This window comes from Nicotiana tabacum, chromosome 22 (genome assembly GCF_000715075.1).
Source record: "Nicotiana tabacum cultivar K326 chromosome 22, ASM71507v2, whole genome shotgun sequence".
Taxonomy (NCBI): Eukaryota; Viridiplantae; Streptophyta; class Magnoliopsida; order Solanales; family Solanaceae; genus Nicotiana; species Nicotiana tabacum.
The window spans coordinates 224,560,829-224,577,828 of record NC_134101.1 but is presented as its reverse complement, the minus strand read 5'-3'; the positions used below and the strand labels follow the sequence as shown (position 1 = coordinate 224,577,828).

The window sequence follows — 17,000 nt, the reverse complement described above, 5'->3', positions numbered from 1 at the left end:
TCATTTCATGTCCTCGGTCACCCACCAGTATAATGCTGGCATACATTTCTGTTTTTCATTTCATGTCCTAGGCGTCCACCAGTATAATGCGGGAATACATTTCAGTCCTTTCATTTCATGTCCTCGGTCGCCCACCAGTATAATGCGGGCATACATTTCTGTTTTTCATTTTATGTCCTCGGTCGCCCACCAGTATAATGCGGGCATACATTTCTGTTTTTCATTTCATGTCCTAGGCGCCCACTAGTATAATGCGGGAATACATTTCTGTTTTCATTTGATGTCCTAGGTCACCCACCAGTATGTTGCGGGCATACATTTCATATTTTTGCACTCAGGCGCCCACCTGTATAATGAGATGAATACTTTTCAGTCTTATACTGCAGATCTTGAAATCAGTAACCCATCGGAAGGCAGAAGGTTATAACAGGAATCCCTAGCAGGAAATAATAAAACTCCCCAACACCGGAAAGCAGAAGGTAGCCAACTCACATTACTGACTAACGGTGGATAATCATATTTCTTAGAGGTACTAAATACAACTCGCAACAAGAAGTGCAAGCACAAATTCAAGCGCATGAGTCAAAAGATGCGTCCTGAAAGAAGCGGCCTGTGAACATTAAATTATGCCCAACATAACAAATCTGATGAAGAAAGTCGTATCCCTAGAGGAACCACCGAAAGCTTAATGAAGGAAGCCATATCCCCAGCGGACCGAACAAAATGACGAAAACTGGTATTCAGAAAAGCAAAAGGCCAGTGTCATCCCCAAGTTCTCGGAAGAAAAGCACCGGAAGAAACACAAGCCGACAAGAAAGCAAGGTATCAAGAACAAATGGAAGATAGATATGATCTTGTAATCCGTAGTCTAGACTAACTTCTTGATTTTTCTTTTAAGCACGGTGTAACAAGGAGAGCGGTAAGAAGTGGTAATAGCATGCAACAACAATAACATTGCAGTCCCATGGTAGTCCCAGCTACCAAAACTTCCCGAACTACATTAACCTGATTCTCCTTTAGCCAGGGATATGTAGGAAACCTTTGAAGCAAAGGTTCGGTTAAACCTTTTTCAAAAAAAAAATGCTTCACACGGAGTACTCGGATGGGCAAAAATCGCTAGCTTTATCTTTGCACGAAAACCCTTCGTGTCTTCGGGCAAAGAGGGGCAGCTGTAAGCACGTGATTTTGCCCTATGAAAGAATTACTCCCAAAAATTCAAAATAAAATAATTTTCCTTTGTGTGCAATTTTTGTGTTCTTCGTGGCATTTCTGTGTAATTATTTGCATTTTTGTCTATGCATGTTTATTTGTTAGATTAATAAAAAATATAAAAATATGTCGCATTTGCGTTTAATATTTAATTAAGTTTGTTTACAAAATGAAAAAATTATAAAAAATAATGTACTCTGCATTTTTAGCACTTAATGTCCAAATTGTGTGATTTTCTCGTTAGTCGCTATTTAATTGTGTCTTAATTGTTATTAAGAGTTAATTAGTATTTCCAGATAATTTTGGGTTTTATAATTTAATCATAGCATTCTAGCTTTATTATTATTTAGGAAATTGAATAAATAGAAAAGGATAAAAATAGAAGAGATCAGATACGGCCTTTTCTTCAATTGTAAGTCAGAGGCCCAAAGAGACCCAATCTTCCCAAAGGACCCAGTACATTTCGAACTGGGTCGACCCAGTCCATAACCCAAAAAGACCCAAACCCCATTTTTATTTTTTTCTTTCATTTTTCACAAAAAAAAAACAAAAACAAAAAAAAAATCAAAAAACACTAAAGCTAGAAACGCTACCCGACCCCCCCCCCCCCTCTTCTTCTTCCTCTCCTTCTCCAAACTCTCCCATGGCTGCCCCTCCCCATTGACAACACACACACACTCATGCATACACTCTCTCGCGCACACACACACACACACACACAACGAAACACACACACTACTGTGTCTTCTTCTTCTTCGACATCTTCACGTCGTTCACTCCACCATCATCTTCTTCGTCGCTGTTGGTTGTTTCTTCTTCGTCGCTTCGCTGCTACCATGGATGCGCCCAGATGTTGCTGAAGCCTGTCGCTGCTGCTCCGTCGTGCTGCTGCTGCTGTGTTCGTCGTCCATGGCTGCTCCGTTCCTTTTTCTCCATAGCTGCTACTCCGTTCTTTTTTCTCCATAGCTGCTGCTCCGTCGTGTTGCTGCTGCCATGGCTCCGTCGTGTTGCTGCTGCCCGATGCTTCTGCTTCTTCCAGCTTCATCATCGCTGCCATGGCCGCTCCGGATCGTGTCGCTGCTGCGTTCTTGTTTCATCATCGTCGTTGTGTCGTCTTCAAATGACGCCAAATGACCATCTTCTTCGATCGTCGTTTCGATCCGGTTAGTGGGTTTAAGTTTTGTTTCTGTCCGTATTTTTGTTTTGATATTCTCGGATCTAAAATCGGTAAATGTTCGATTCTTGTTTTGTTCATGTTTATCGTTGAATTAATTTTTCTAGTTGTTCATATGTTTTGTTGATTTAATTTTCAAATTCAAATACAACTTTAATTGATTAGTTTTTTAGTTTATTTCATGTGCTTTTATTTATTTTTGTAAAAGAAATTATTAGTTTAATTTTAATGTTGTTAGATTCAAATTGAAATTGTTAGTTTAATTTGTAAAAGAAATGGTTAGTTTAATTTTAACGTTGTTAGATTCGAATTGAAATTTAATTAATTGTTTTTCAGTTCATTTCATGTGTTTTATTTGTTTTTGTAAAAGAAATAGTTAGTTTAATTCTTAATGTTGTTAGAATCAAATTGAAATTTAATTAATTATTTTTCAGTTTGTTTCTTGTTAATTTTATTGTTAGCTTAATTTTAATATTGTTAGAGTCAAATTGAAATTGTTAGTTTAATTTTAATGTAAAAGAAATTGTTAGTTTAATTTTAGTTTAATTTGTAAAAGAAATTGTTAGCTTAATTTTAATGTTGTTAGATTCAAATTGAAATTGTTAGTTTATTTTTAATGTAAAAGAAATTGTTAGTTTAATTTTAAAAAAGAAATGGTTAATTTAATTTTAATGTTGTTAGATTCAAGTTGAAATTCAATCAATTATTTCTTCTTCGGTTTATTTTTATTCGTTTAAAAGAATTTAGTTGTAATATAGAAATATGTTAGTTTAATCACTCGAATCGTCCATTTTTATTGATTAGTTTAGATTAAATTCGTGTTCATCTTTTGGTTGAAGTTCGTTCTTAATCCGATGATTTAATGTGAATTTATGTTTTAAATGCTTGATTTAATTTGAATATTCATCTTGGTTATAATGTTGTTAGATTTAGTTTAAAGATCAATTGGCTATTGAATTTAGAAACTCAAATCTATTTGTTGATTATGTTGAATTTGTTAATATTATTGAATCTGCAAATATATGTTGGTAAAAATATCGTTCAGTCAAAATAATTCCGATTGTTGATTTGTTGTTCACAGTTTAAGTTTGAATTTGTTGATTGAACTGGATTAAGGATTGGTTATAGCTGGTAATTTAATTTTAGGTTCTTAGATAATTTTGAAGTTGAACAGATTTTTGAATCGGGGCGTAACAGTAGTTTTAGGGGTAAAACGGGAATTAACCAATTACAGATTATTTAATTACAGTGGGGACCCGACATAATGATAAAAGTAAAAAGGAAAAGGTGGGTAATGAAGTTTTTTTCTTTTCAAAAAGAGGGAACATGGGGGCCTATTTTGACTACTTTTCAAAAAGAGGGAACACGGGGGCCCATGTTGAAGTTAAAGGGTGCACATAGTGGAAGAATATTGGGTTAATAAAGTAAAAGAGGTAAAAGGGGGTCTTGCTTTGGTATATAAGGGGGACTCATTTGACATTTAGAGGGGGAATTATTTTAGAAGGAGGAATTTTTAGAGAGAATTTTTGGAAAAAGATTTCTGAAAAAGAATTTTAGAAGAGAAGAAACTTGAGAACTAGAGAGGAAATAAAAACAGACTTTTAATCAGAAGAAAGAGTATTTCTTAATATCCGAATACTATTTCCTTGTATTCCTGAGTGTGATCTCTGCCTCTTTTTAATTCTCTATTGGACTTCGATTATTACTTTATTAAGTGGTTGCTGGGATTTGTATTTGGCTTTCAAGTCTACTGCTGGGTTTTTCGACTACTGGTTGTTCGTTGCTGTTGCGCTGTTTCTACTGCTGCTGATCCTATTCTTCCTTTCTTTGTATTCAAATACCAGGTACACTACTCTGAATCATTTCAACACATGTATTGAAGATTTAAGTTTTCTTAAATTATAGAATATTCGTATTTTTAGTTAAATATTCATTATGTGTCTCATGTTATATAAATGGTAGAAGTATGTATTATGTGAAGTATTAAACTGCGGGACTAGTGGATGGGTGTCGGTACGAATACCATAAGTATTAGTTTCGGATTTGTTAATTTTTAGTTTAAAATCGCATTCAAATCGTTTAGTAAATATTCAATATGGGAAATCGACTTAAGGTTAGTAAAATCAAGATTTGAATTTGCAAATTTTGAAATAGAAGCAAGTTGAGTTTTTTTTTCTATCTTTAAATTGTTAGTAATAAAGGCCCGCAAATATTAGGCAAATATAATAGGCCATTAATTATGTAGAACCCGCAGGCTCACAAACATTTTTGTTTTTTTTAAAAAAAAAAACTAAAAAAAAGTTATTTTTAACAAAATATTTTCGTATTTTTTTTATTTTTTTCGTCATTTATTCAGTTTTTTTTTTTGTAAAAAAAACAAGAAAAAGAAATTTGTAAAAAATAAAAAAAAAATATATTTTTTACAAACTATTTTCATTTTTTTTAAAGAAAAACTGAAATGATGTTTTAATGGATGATTCAACGTTGCAAGGCTAAGAGCATTAATCCATTAGGTGCGAGTTTGAGCAAAAAATGAGTCAACGTTTAAGTTTAATAAACCTTTTAATAAGCTTTAATAATTATGGTTAAATCTAACTTTAGATGGTTTTGAATAATTAATTTCCATAGTTCCCTTTTATTTATATAACAAGGTAAGCTTTAAGCTAGCTACAATCAGGATCTTTTTGAATTTTAGTTGTCGGATTTCGTATTTTTATAATTTCGATTTTTTTTATTTTTATTTTTTTTAGTAAAATTCCTTTCCATTAATATTTGTCTTAATCTAGCAATTAGTATGTTATGTTTCGTTATTTTTAAGCTCGTAATTAATCAGGATTTTTCTTTCTTTATTTGGAGAAAAAATAAATAAAAATGTAGAAATTTTAGGATTGCTCTTAAAATAAAGGAGGCGTGCCTCGCCACAATAAATTGCATATTGCGGGGCCCTCAATAAAAGTACTCAATAACCGGATAGACTTTGGAGTTGGCTGTCTAGTGAATTTTCACGGCCTCTTCCCAAAATAACGATACGCTAGTCGCTTCAGGCGCATCCTTAATAAATTATTTTCTTAAATATGAGTGTGCATTTATGTAACCCAAATACAAATCTCAACGGAGTTGAAATGTGTCGATAACTACGGGTGCATTGATTGCGACGTGGTTTGAGATACGTTTTCACAATGTTGCAATCTTCCGTAAAATTATAACAATAAATAAAAATAATAAAAGCTACTAATAGTTAAAATTTGAACATAAGTTCATAATTGTATCAAAAATCAGATATTTAAGCCAAATATAACAGTTGAGCGACCGTGCTAGAACCACGGAACTTGGGAATGCCTAACACCTTCTCTCAGATTAACAGAGTTCCTTATCTGGATTTCTGGTTCGCAGACTGTTAACAGAGTCATTCTTTTCCTCGATTCGGGATTAAACCGGTGACTTGCGCCATAAATCTCCCAAGTGGCGACTCTGAATTAAATAAACAAATCCCGTTTCGATTGTCCTTTAATTGGAAAAACTCCCTCCACGCCTTGCGGGCACGGGTAAAAAGGAGGTGTGACACTCTAAATGAGGTTTTCAAGGCCTCGGAAGCTCATAACGGGTAAAAAAACAGGTGATGACCCTTTGGGTCGTTATAATAGTACATTAAGATTGAACTTTCTAGACCCAAAAAAGTAAATCAACAACAAAATAAAAAACATTGTATTGTATTATATCCACTATATTTTTGAATTTTAAAGTTATAACTTGTAATTTCATTTTTATGTTAAGTATGAAGTAGAAGTAAGTTATAACATAAAAATACAATTATATTGAATAACGAACCAAAATATTACAAATTACTATAATAAATTATAAATTTTAAGTTGATATCCAATTATGGTAAGAAATGATCCTACATAATGACTTATTTTCATAATAACAAATTACATGATCAATTGAGCCAAACGAGGCCGACCACCAAATTAGGCATGCCCGAGGCTAGACTAAGGCCTCATTTATTTTTATTTTTTTTAAGATGATGACGTCTGAACTTGAATACACATCTGAATATTAAAATATTTATTAAGATTAAAGCATCTGAATCTGAATACACATATAAATATAAAAATGTGTATTAAGATCTGAATACTAAACGATTAAGACTGTTTGATTTTTAACATCTGAATGTATACAATTTATCTTTATTGGAAAATTAATAAATATAAAATTTAAATGAAATACTAATTAATCTAATATTCTATCAATAAAAAATATATTTTTTTTAAAATATGGTAGTTGATGGCGGTGATGGCTAATGGTGGTGCTTGTGAATGCCGACTAGAGGCGTCAGTTGGTGGTAGGTTTGGTTGATGGTTGTGGTTAAGGATAGTAGCTAGTGTTTATTAGTAGTGGCGGCGATTATGATTGAGGATGGTGGTGGTGAGTGGTGATAGTTAATAATAGCAGGGGTAGTGGTAGTTGTGATTGAGGAAGGTGGTGGTGGGTGGTGGTAATTAATAATGATGTGCAGTTTTTATGGTGATGGGTGGCTAGTTATGGTAGTTGAGGTGGATGAGTGTTGTTTGTGTTTGAGAATGATGGTGGTGGGAGTGGTGTAGATGGTGGGTGTTGGTAATCAATTATGGTGGTGGCTATGATTGAGGATGATGGTTGTGGTGGTCGTGGTATGGTAGTGGTGGTGGTGGTGGTAGGTGGTGACGACAATCAATAATGGATATGTATAATAGAATCTTAATGACGACCTTATCCCCAGGTAGGGGTAAGGTCTACGTACACTTTACCCTCCATAGACCCCACATATGGGATTATACTGGGAATATTGTTGTTGTTGTTGTTGTTGTTGTTGTTGTTGTTATGGATCTTAATCATACAGACCTATTCAGACCCATTAATTGGCTGTGAAGTAAAAAAACAAACACACTTAATGATTAAGATCTGATTAATTGAGATTCAGACTTTAAAAATAAACAAACTTAATAACTAAGATCTGAATAATTAAGATTCAGACTTCTATTAAGTGCAAACAAATGAGGCCTTAGTCACAACTACTGCCACCACCCGCCATATTAACTATCACCACCACCATCCTTAATCATAATCGCCACTACTACCAATCACTACTAGCTACTAGCATGAACCACCATCATCAGCCAAAACTACCACCAACTACCGCATCTAGTCAACATTTACCCGTTAGCCATCACCACCAACAACTATCATATTTTTAAAAAGTATATATTGTATTGATAGAATATTAGATTAGTTAGTATTTCATTTGAATTTTATGTTTATTAGTTTTCAAATAAAGTTAACTTTTATACATTCAAATGTTAAAAATCAAACAGTCTTAATTATTTAGTATTCAGATCTTAATATATATCTTAACATATTCAGATCTGTATTTAGATTCAGATGTCTTAATCTTAATACACATCTTGATATTCAGATGTGTATTCAGATTCAGACGTCTTAATTTTAAAAAAACAAATGAGGCCTAAATATACTGTCACTATACAATTTATATATAATAGACTGTCACTATATAAAATTGTGATGACCCATCTGGTCGTTTGAAAAATTTATGCCCCGATCCCCCATTAACTGCTTTTTCCAAGTTTATTTCTGCTATTTTGATTTGCCAGGATGTTTGGTTTTGAGTTTCGGAGAGTTTTGGAACACTTAGTCCCTAAATGAGAGCTTAAGTGTTGAAAAGTTTATTGTAGTTGGAACAGTGTGATACGGCCTTAGAATGGAAATTCGATGGTTTCGTTAGCTCCGTTGGGTGATATGGAGCTTAGGGGCGTGTTCGGATTATATTTTGGAGGTTTGTAGCTAATTTAGGCTTGAAATGCGGAAAGTTGAATTTTTGAAGTTTCCGGTTCGATAGCGAGATTTTGATCCGAGGGTCAGAATGGATTCTAGAAGTTGGAGTATCTCCGTAGTGTTGAATGGGATATATGTGCAAAATTTCAGGTCATTCGGACGAGGTTTGATAGACTTTTTGATCAAAAGCATATTTTTAGAGTTTTTGGAATTCTTAGGCTTGAATCCGATAAGAAATAGGTGTTTTGATGTTGTTTTTTGCGCTCCGAAGGTTGGAACAAGTTCGAATGAGGTTATAGGATATATTGGTATGTTTGGTTGATGTCCTGGGGGCCTCGGGTGAGTTTTGGGTGGTTAACAAGACCATTTCTTGATGTTTGAAGTTGCGGAAAAACTGTTGGTGTGTTGCAGACCAGTTGTTCTTTGTGTTCGCAACTAGCCATCGCGTTCGCGAAGGGATAGGATGTGGAGTTGAAGGTTTGGCCTTCGCGTTTGAGAGGGAGGTCTCACGTTCGCGAAGGGCTGGGGTCTTGACCTACGCGTTAGCGAGAAGGGAACTACGTTCGCGATGGCTGGGAGCTGAACCTTCGCGTTCGCGAAGAAGGAAAAATGGTCAACGTCAATTTGTGCTTTGCGAACGCAAAGGTTTGACCGCGTTTGCTATTAAGGGAATCCCTAGGAAGATTTTTAAAACCCAAAATCGAGGGTTTGGGCCATAATTCATATTTGGGACTTAAGAGCTCGAGAGATTGCGATTTTTGAAGAAATTTTCACCTTGGCAATTTGGGTAAGTAATTCCTACTCGGTTTAGAATAATTTCATGAATCTACACTTAAATCCATCCTTTAATTTCAAAATTTTGGTGGAAATTGGGGGAAAAGTTCTCAGACCAAGAAATTGAGTTTTGATTGGGATTTGATATCGGATTGGGATAATTTTGATATGGTTAGACTCGTGAGAGTGTGAAGATTCTGAAAATATAAATTTTACCCGATTCCGAGACATGGGCCCGAGGGGAGTTTTCGTCATTTTACATAATTTTGTGTATTAGCTTAGACTTTAATTGTAGAATCAGTTACTTGAAGTGTTATTCACATTATACAATTGAATTGAATAGATTTGGGTCATTTGGAGTCGAGTACTCGTGGCAAGAAAGTAGTTTCGGGTTGATTTTGAGCCGGTTCAAAGTAAGTGGCTTATCTAACCTTGTGTGGGAGACTTTCCCCTTAGGATTGGTATATTTTGTAATTGAAATACCTTGTACGTGAGGTGACGAGTGCGTTCTTGTTCTAATTGTTCGAAATTCGGTTTTCTTTAAGTAATTACTAGTATGTTTCCTTTCCTGTCTTTATTACTTGAACTATTAAGCCTATTGTTAGCTTAGGAAAAGCATGTCCAAGTGACTTAATTGCTTTATTTGTTCAACCTGTTTTACCTGAATTCTATGCAGCATGCTAGGATAGAACTACTAGTTTGCCTTAATATGAAATTTGCAATTTCTTAATATATTTTCCTGTTGCTGCTGTGTATTTATTTTGGGACTACGAATGTGGGATTCCAGTAGATCCCCCTGCACAATTATATAGAACTATGGGAATGCACTCGGTAGATTCCCCCAGTACTGAGTATTTACATTTGGGACTATGGAACCGGATTCCGATAGATCCTCTTGCACTATGAGTTGGACTACGGGACGGGACCCCCGAAGATCCATTGGATATGTCCATATGGTACTACAGGACGGTATCCTAGGAGATCCCTAATTGTTATTATTGGTGCTGAGCTGTAATTCTTTTCTGTGTTTACCTTGTTTCTGTATAGTTGTTGTTGTCCTGTATATCCTGTGTTATTTTACCGTTGTACTTAATTATACTCTTCTGTTCTATACTGTTGACCATGAGGGAGGCGACCATTCTAGAGACTTCGAGGTACATCTGCCGCGTCCGCAGACCGAGGAGTCCCTTTCTATTCTAGCTGTTAAATATTGCCCTTCTGTATTTTCTTCCTTGTTAGATATTCTGGATTTAGACTGTTAGATATTCCAAAGGCTTGTGTTTCTGTGAATTTCCGGGTTTTGGGATAGTATACTTGGTTTTGAGAATGTTGTGTTGTGTATGCCGAGCGAAATTGTAACTATTGTTTTCATTCAGTTATTTTGGTTTTTTGATTATTTCTTCTGCAAGTTTCATTTATGTTCTGCATTTGTTAGTCTTACCTAGTCATAGAGACTAGGTGTCGTCCTGACAGTTCACGAAGAGCGAACTAGGGTCGTGAAAAAAATAGACTGTCACTATACAAAAATGATACAAATAGGATGGTCTATGTATTATTTATATACAATAGACTGTTACTATACAATAAATATACTAAATGGACTTCCACTATACAAAAAATATACAAAATAAACCGTCGCTATAGAACAAATATACAAAATAGACAAAAATATCAATTGAACCCGTCGATAAATGGCTACATCTTCTCCTACTCAACAAAGGTAGTACATTTTTTATAAAGGTGCCAGGGGACGCTAATTATTATTAAGCATTAAAAGTAAAGAGAGTTATTATAGTGTTGGACTGATCTTATCAAAGGAGTCCCTAGTTTGTCTTTGCGGAAACTAGATAAAGAAAATAAAGATGGTTTACTCCAGAAGTGCTCGCCACACTCGGTGGTAGTATGTGAGTTGCAGTTGCTCCCAAACTTCGCTAGTGTGTGCGCCACTTGGTTTCCTTCGCGGTAGACATGCCTAACTTCTGGTTGGTTCAGTGCTTCTAACAGGAACCATCAATCATGTAGAATATTCCCATTAGCTTTAGAATTGACATGCAATGATTGTAGTAATACCTGGCTATCTATTTCCACTATAAACAAAATTATTGTTTGTGAACACAAGTTCTAATACTTTTAGAAGGGCGATTATTTCAGCCTGGATGGGATGAGCCCATTGTGTGGTAAGAGAAACTATCAATCCATTGACCTTCGTAGTTTCTAATGATTCCTCCTGCTCCTCCGTTATCAGAGTTTTTTGGTATGCATCATCAATGTTGAGTTTAAAGATGTTGTGTGGTCAGGGTTCCATTTTATCAGTGTTTTGTTATCATAAGATCTTTGAAGTTCTGATTTGTGAGACAGATATATTCCATAACATACATAATTATTTTCCTAGTATCAATGTGGTGGAATCGTTATTGAAGAGGTTGTGATTGCGGTTTAGCCAAATATGCCTAAGTATAATAGGGGTTATTATTGCCATTGTTTGGTAGTAGGATTTTTGCATCTGATGTACAATTTTCTTTTATCCAGTTAAGGTGATTTAAGGGTGTTGGTGGCCTGAGCAACACTCTCCATAAGGCCCACTAGACAAACAAAATCATCATGAAGCACTAGGGTGGCTATGAACCCCTCTAGAACCTGAGCTAGTCCGGCAGGGACAGTCAGGGTTGGAACCTCATCATCAAACTCCACCCGAGGCTCTGCTACTGGTGTTGCTGCTCGAGCTCTGGGCTGAGCCTTGCCCCCGCCTCGGCCTCTGGCATGGCCTCGGCTTCGTCCTCTGCCCCTCATAAGAGCTTCCACTGGGGGCTCTTGCTGCTGCTCAACTGAAGATATAGTGCGTGTTCTCGCCATCTACGAGAGAATAGAATAAAAGAGTTCAATTAGCATTGAAATAACAAAATCACATGACAAAGAAGAATAGAAGTGAAATTATTCCTAACTCCATAGCCTCTGGAAGATAAGTACAGACATCTTTATACCGATCCTCCAAACTCTACTAAGTTTGCTCATGAATTATGAGATCTAGGCAACCTAGTGCTCTGATACAGCTTGTCACGACCTGGAATTCCTACCTTCGGGACCGTGATGGCGCCTAACATTTTACTTTCTAGACAAGCCAAAGTTAGAGAGTTCACAAATCAACTTCAACAAATTTTTTATAATAGAATTTAATTTGGTCAATCAAAAGCTAAACAGAGTTTGTGGAATATTATAAAACCCAAAGTAACTGAAACTTTTAGGATCTGGAGTCACAACTCTCAAGCTACTACGATTTACTACATACAAAATCTGAAAGATATTACAATGTTCTGGAACAAAGAAATAGTAAAGCAACAAGTATAGGAAGAGACTGTAGGGTCTGCGGACGCCAGCAGATCTACCTTGGTCTCTCGTCGATCAAGTCCAGCTGCTAAACTCGGGGAAAACTCAAGCCAGTACCAAAATCTGCATAGAAAGTGCAGTATCAGTACAACCCACCCCATGTACTAGTAAGTGTCGAGCCTAATCTCAACGAAGTAGCGACGAGGCTAGGACAAGACACATACATAAATCTGTGTAGTTAAACAATACATGAGCACAATAACAACTAGTAGAAGCTAAACAAATAATAACGGGGGGGGGGGGGACATGCTAAGGGGGTTACAAGATAAAGAATCACAGAAGTAAAGAAATTTAAGCAACTAGTACACCTTGAACCAGTAATAACAAGTAAACACAACAATGGAAAATGCACGACATCAACCTTCGTGCTTTTACTCTCAACCTCACCAGATAATCAATAAAAACAGCACGGCATCACCCTTCGTGCTTTTACTCTCAACCTCACCATATTAATCAAATAAGAATGGCATGGCATTACCCTTCGTGCTTTAACTCTCCACTTCACCAAATAAATCAAATAAGAATGGCACGGCATTACCCTTTGTGCTTTTACTCTCAACCTCACCAAATAAATCAAATAAGAACAGCATGGCATCACCCTTCGTGCATTAACACTCTCCCTCACCACAACAAAGAACAATAATAATAGGGAGATAGAAGTGACAACAACAAGTCTTACTTTAACATTTTTTTCCCACAATATCGACCTCAACTTTGAGTCAATACCTAATCAATACCAAAATTCGTACATATGATAAGAATGATCAACATAACAATAAACTAGTCTATACATGGATAATATAATCATGGAAAGCTACAATTTTATGAATAAGACTCACTAGCATGTTATGACTCAACAACAACGCATAGGTACTCGTCACTACACCTATGCGTTGTACTCAACATTCAAACACATAGCAAATAGGCAAATAAGACCTAATCTCTCAAGCAAAGGTTAACCACGACACTTACCTTGCTCTGCGAGCCACTCAATGCTCAATTATCGCTTTTCCTCTAGTATCCACATCCGAACCACTCGTATCTAGCCACAATTAACTCAATAACATTAATAATTACTAAAGGAATCAACTAGAATACATGAATTTAGATTTCCCAAACCTTCCCCAAAAAGTCAAAAATCAACCCCGGGCCCGCTTGGTGAAAATTCAAGGTTCGGAATAAAATTTATTTACCCGTTCATCCCGAGCCCGAATAGGGAATTAGTTTTTAAATTTGACCCCAAATTGAGGTCAAAATCCCAGTTTCACAAAAATCCCTAATTCTACCAAACCCCCAATTCCTACTATGGAAATCCTAGATTTTAGGCTGTAAATTCATGAAATGCAATGGGTAATTGGAAGAAATGGTTTGGAATCACTCACTAACACTTTGAAGAAGAAATTAGCTTGAGAGAATCTTCCCTAGGTCATTTGGCTTTTGAAAATTTGAAAGAATGAGCTATGTGCCATAATGGAATTTTAATAGCTGGACGACAGTATTCATCGCGTTCGCGAGGACATTGTCGCATTCGCGAAGGGCAGCCTCCTAAGGACTTACGCGATCGCGGGAGGCACTACGCGTTCACGAAGGTTTAGCCCGCCTCACCTTCGCGTTCGCAAGACAAGCCCCGCGTTCGCGTAGAGTTTCCTGGGTCCCCTGCCCAGCCTAGATAGAGCTACGCGTTTGCGTTTGAAGGGTCGCATTCGCGTAGAGCAACTCCCCCCAATGCTCCGCATTCGCGACCAGGGTCTCACGTTTGCATAGAGTAAAATACTCCCCAGCACAGATTCCCCTTCACGATTGCGAAAATGGCTTCGCGATCACGAAGCACAAAATAACAGGACACCAGCTGCAGCAAAACACACCAGATTTCTAAGTCTAAAATATCTCGCAGCCTATCCGAAACTCACCCGAGCCATCGGGGCTCCAAATCAAACATGCACACAAGTCTAAAAACATCATATAGACTTGCTTGCGCGATTAAATCGCAAAAATAACACCTATAACTACGAATTTAGCACCAAATCAAATGAAATTCTCAAGAACACTTTGAAATTCTTATTTTTACAACCGAACGTCTGAATTATGTCAAACCAACTCCGTTTCTCATCAAATTTCACAGACAAGTCTTAAATATCACAATGAATCTGTACCGGGCTCCGGAACTAAAATACGAACCTGATACCAACGAGATCAAATATTAAACAAATTCTTAAAACCATTTAATTTTCTGATATTCAATTTTCATAAAAAATTCATATCTCGAGCTAGGGACCTCGGAATTTGATTCCGGACATACGCCCAGGTCCCATATCGATACAGATCCACGAGAATTTGAAAGTACGAGTCCGGATTTGTTTACTCAAAACGTTAACCGAAGTCAACTAAATCAACTTTTAAAGGTAAAAATTATTATTTTCATTAACTTTAAACATAAAAGCTTTTCGGAAACTCGCTCGGACAGCGCACGCAAATCGCGGAGGAATAAAATGAGGTTTTAAAGACTTCGGAACGCAGAATCGAATTCTAAAATATAAGATGACCTTTTGGATAATCACACAAATGCGATATAACCTTTTGGTTAGCATAAATATAGCCAAAGACCGGTAAAAAGGGAGAATAAGCACATTTATTGTGTATTCTTCTAATCTTTTTTTTTTGGGGTAAAATTCACTGTGTATACCTAGTCGTTTACGAACTAGGAATAAATGTAGCTAGAGGTAAGTGCCTAGAGAAAAGTCTTTGGCACTTGAAGCAAAACAATAGAAAGACTTGTAAACTTAATTTGAAGGCTGATAAGGAGAAACAAGTTAGGTATGCCTAACTCACATAGCTAATACTTGATAATAGCCACAAAAATTAAAATTCTACGGCTATTTGCAAAATTATAAAAAAATTTGCCACAAAAATTAAGTTGATAAAGCTAATTCCTCATTTTAGCTACAATCGCTAGTAATCGTGGCATAACTACCTAACTATAAATTTATTGCTACAAATAAAATTTGGCAGCTAATCATAATTTTTTGCCATGAATCAATAGTTATTGTAGCAATAGTTATCTCTTAGCCACAATAAATTATTTAAAATAAAATATTGTAGCTAAATAAATATTTTTGCTTTAAGTTCTAAAAAGTTGTGGCAATAGTTAAATGATATAGTCACAGATTTATTGGTATAATTGAATTATGTAGCTAATTCTTAGTTTTTTGCCACGAGTTGAAAATTACAATAGCTATAGTAACTTTTTAACCACAATAAAATATTTGAAAGAAAATATTGTAGCTAAATGAATATTTTTGCTTCAAGTTATTAAAAGTTGTGGCAATATAGGTTAAATTAGCCACATGTTTCTTGCTTTAATAGAATTTTGTAGCTAATTATTAATTTTTACCACGAGTTGAAACTTAATATAACAACAATAACCTTTTAGCCATAATAAACCATTTAAATCAAATATTACTAAATAAATAACTTTGCTTCAAGTTCTAAAAAATCATGGCAATAGTCATTACGATAAAATGATATAACCACGAATTTATTGCAACGATAAATTTTGTGACTAATCATTAGTTTTTGCCACAAGGTAAATTTTCTGTCACAGTAGCAATCTTCTAGGCACATTAAAATTTTGAAACAAAATTTTGTAGTCAAATAAATATTTATCTTCTTATTTTAAGAAAATAAAAATAGTTAGATAATAGTTACTACTATTTGTCATGAAAATATCAATAAATACAAATTTAAAGTGACTATAAATTTACGAGTTTACTATACTTTAGTCGTACAGTTTGCAATAATAGTATTTTAACCACAATTAGTTATATGTACAAAATTTCATAAGTGAATAACTTTTTTTCAATGACAAAAATAAGAGTTGCTCAAACAATATCAAGTTATAAAAATTTAATTTTAACTGTAAAAGTTATATTTTTCCAAAATAACATAAACTATAGTAATTATATATAGTTTGAAGTATTAATAAAATTTAAATATGCAAAAGTTAATTTTAATAAACCATTTGTATGCCTACTTGTAGCCTCTAAACTTATTAATTTACTTTATTTATCAAACTCATATTTTATTTTATTGCACCTTGTTAGTTTTGGACGTTAATTATATATATTTGGTGTAAAATTTAAAATATATTAACATTTGTGGAGAATTTATGTATGCCTGGTTCTTAACTATTTTTTTTTTATATAACTGGTTAGAGTAATTTCTTATATTTCAGTATTTATTTTTAAATAAGTCCTCATAAATTGAAGACTTTAAAAGTTTTTAATAAGTACTTATATTTGCCTTTTATTCGTTTGAAAAGAAAATTATCCGCGCGATATTTTTTTGGTATTTGCAGAAAAGTCAATAGTTGCTAAAAAAACCCTTTGTAACTGTTGACAGTGTTGTTTGTAATGCTTCATTACTTACTAAGAGCTTCACTCACAAAAATTACTAAGAACAAAGTTTACCTTTTTCCCAAAAGTAAATTTCATATTTGGCTCCACATAATGTGTTCAATGAGTCAAGTGAAGTACTTTTCATTGACAAAAAAAAGTTGCTGAAAAATGCATATCTCATATTTTTTTTAGAGAAATCCCATTTCTTGCCTAAACGAAATGCCTATAAAAGAGCA

At 34.9% G+C, this 17,000-nt stretch overlaps 1 long non-coding RNA gene across 1 annotated transcript; it reads left to right on the top strand.

Annotated features, from left to right (window-relative positions):
• The first annotated feature begins 205 nt into the window (after positions 1-205).
• LOC142176409 (uncharacterized) lies at positions 206-4,421 on the top strand. Its single transcript, XR_012704982.1, has 2 exons — positions 206-2,372; positions 4,228-4,421. It is a non-coding gene; the product is annotated as an uncharacterized LOC142176409 (long non-coding RNA).
• The last annotated feature ends 12,579 nt before the right edge of the window (positions 4,422-17,000 follow it).